This window comes from Crocuta crocuta, unplaced genomic scaffold (genome assembly GCF_008692635.1).
Source record: "Crocuta crocuta isolate KB4526 unplaced genomic scaffold, BGI_CrCroc_1.0 scaffold1097, whole genome shotgun sequence".
Lineage (NCBI taxonomy): Eukaryota > Metazoa > Chordata > Mammalia > Carnivora > Hyaenidae > Crocuta > Crocuta crocuta.
Window position 1 is genome coordinate 470,396 of NW_027532638.1, and position 2,598 is coordinate 472,993.

Sequence of the window (2,598 nt, forward strand, 5' to 3'; positions counted from 1 at the left end):
CTCCGCCCCCCTCCAACCCAGGCGTGGTGGAAGACCCTCAGGGTGCGGCCAGGGTCTCCTCTCTCTACTCTCAGCCTTTTCACAACAACCTGGTGTGGTTTCACCAAGAGCATCAACCTCCGTGTGACGCTCCGTGCTGTGTCCCCTCCGGGAACCACGTGCCTTTGTCGAGGGCACCAGGGAGTCCCCAGGGCACCTTGCGCACCCTTCCTGCTCTCACCTGCCCCGGGTCGGCGCGCACAGGCTGAGCCGGGGGACACGCAGGGGCCGGCTATAGACTCTGTGCTGTCAGCGGGGCTCGAACCCACGGACCGCGAGATCATCACCTGAGCCAAAGTTGGACGTTCAACCGACTGAGCCACCCAGGCGCCCCTAAACTGTCAATTTGGAGGGGAATCACAGGCAGCGGGTTTGCTCGTTAGCTCAGCTGGTTAGGGCTTGGTGCTAGGGTCGCGGGTTCCCGCCGGTAAGGGCCATGTTGCATTTTATCACGAGTTCAATGCCACCTGCAAGGATGTGGCTCTGCTCTCCTAAGTTTGCACCTGAGGGACTTCTAAATGACTGAGCTACCGCGTTCCCCGCCGGCCCAGCTGGTAGCGGGAAGTGAGTGTGATCGCGGGCTCCTGGGATCCAGGCCCATCTGGGTCAGCGTTCTTTAAAAACAAAACAAAACAAATATCATATTAATAAAATATCAGCGGGATTTACCATAACTTAAACATCCATGGCTTCTTCATTATGTAATTGTGGAACCTGTTTTGTCCAGGATATATTTATTCTATAATTTTACAATCAATTCTCTCCCCAGAAATCTCACCCTTTAACCTTCCCATTTCAGCCTTTACAACGATTTACAGCCTGGAAGTAGCCTTTCCAAGTCCTTTCATGAAATTGCCAAGAAACTCATTTTATTCACTTACCTGGTAGAAAGCATTTCATTTCCTTCCTTGCTCGTGGTAGGTTATTTCTAGAATTTGTAAGACAGCAGGAAGGGACATTGCGGAATGTGTGGCCACCGTCATCACACTGGCGCTTCTGGCATCTAGTCTGTGAGGCCAGGGCTGCGCTGCGTCCTGAGCTCTGCTGGAGAGTCAGCGAGTGTCCGCAGCTCCGCTACACTTCCAGACGACCTTCCAGACTTTCTGCTCTTCTTTGTTTATTTATTTATTCTTTCATACATTCACTTATTTAATTATTTTAAAATCTTAATCCAAGTTAGTCAACATACAGTGTAAACGTGGTTTCGGGAGTAGACGCCAGGGTTTCATCTCTTACATACGACACCCAGTGCGCATCCCAGCAACTGCCCCCTACACCCCCTCACACACCCAGCCCGCGCCCACCCACCTCCCCCAACCGGCAGTTCTCTATTTTTAAGCGACTCTTAGGGCTCCAAGTGCTCGCCTCGCCTCCAAGAGGCCAGGAACACGGGGCCGTGGGCAGCGGGGGCGGCGCGTGCAGGGGCGGCGCGTGCAGGGCTCCCGCGAGGCAGCGGAGCCAGGGGATGACTCGTCCCGGAGGCGCAGGTTCGCGGGGGAGGGGGGCGGGGGATGTAAGGAGAGTAAGGATGGAGGCAGAGGGGGAGCATCGTGTCCACTCCCGGGAACCCCCGCACCGCACCCCGAGTCCGCTCCATCCCCACCTCCGCACACAGAGCAGGACACAGGGGCAGGGAAGCCTCTCCGACGACGACACGATGTGGGAAACGGACGCGTCCGGGAGGCATCGCCCTTGGTGTCCGACCGTTTTCCTCGTGGTCACACTGGCTGCATCGGGTCATTTCTGCGCACTGGCCCCTGCGTGTCCCCCGGCTCAGCCTGTGCGCGCCGACCCGGGGCAGGTGAGAGCAGGAAGGGTGCGCAAGGTGCCCTGGGGACTCCCTGGTGCCCTCGACAAAGGCACGTGGTTCCCGGAGGGGACACAGCACGGAGCGTCACNGTCCGGCAGCCCCAGTGCTGAACACCCCGGGGAGGGCGTGGCGGCCGCCGAAGGCCCCCCACGGCGCAGGGGCCTCCCAGCGGCCTTAGGAAGGGGGACTGGGGTCCTGTCTGCAAAGCTCGGAGGGCCCGGAGCTGGCAGGAGACCCCCTCCCACCGCTGAGCGTGAAACGGCGCCTCACTGTGATCTTTACCCGCACGTCCCTGAAGGCCAGTGAAGTGCCGTGTGCGCGCGTCCGGGTCCCGCACCTGCTGCCGGAAGACTGTCCCTCCATCACGGAGCTGCCGGCACGTGTGGTGACAGGCAGTTGGCGACCTGTGAACCCGTGACTCCCGGACTCTCGGTCAGTTCTGTTCCTGCACAACCTCCTCTCTGCCGGGACGTCGGTGCGGGTGCCGGGTCCTGAGACAACGTCGTCCGACCCACAAGAGACACCCCCCAACTTTGGTCCTCTTTTCTCAACATGATGTTTGCACCTCGCGTCTTTTGCGCTTCCGCTGTCAGATTTTGCGATTAGCTTTTCAGGGGCGCCGGGGTGGCCCCTGCGGTGCGGCGGCGACTCAGGTTCGGGTCGTGATCCTCGAGCCTCCGTTGGAGCCGGCGCCGGGCTCTCCCTGGAGCCTGTTTCGGGTTCTGGGTCTCCCCCCCCTCCCCGCCTTC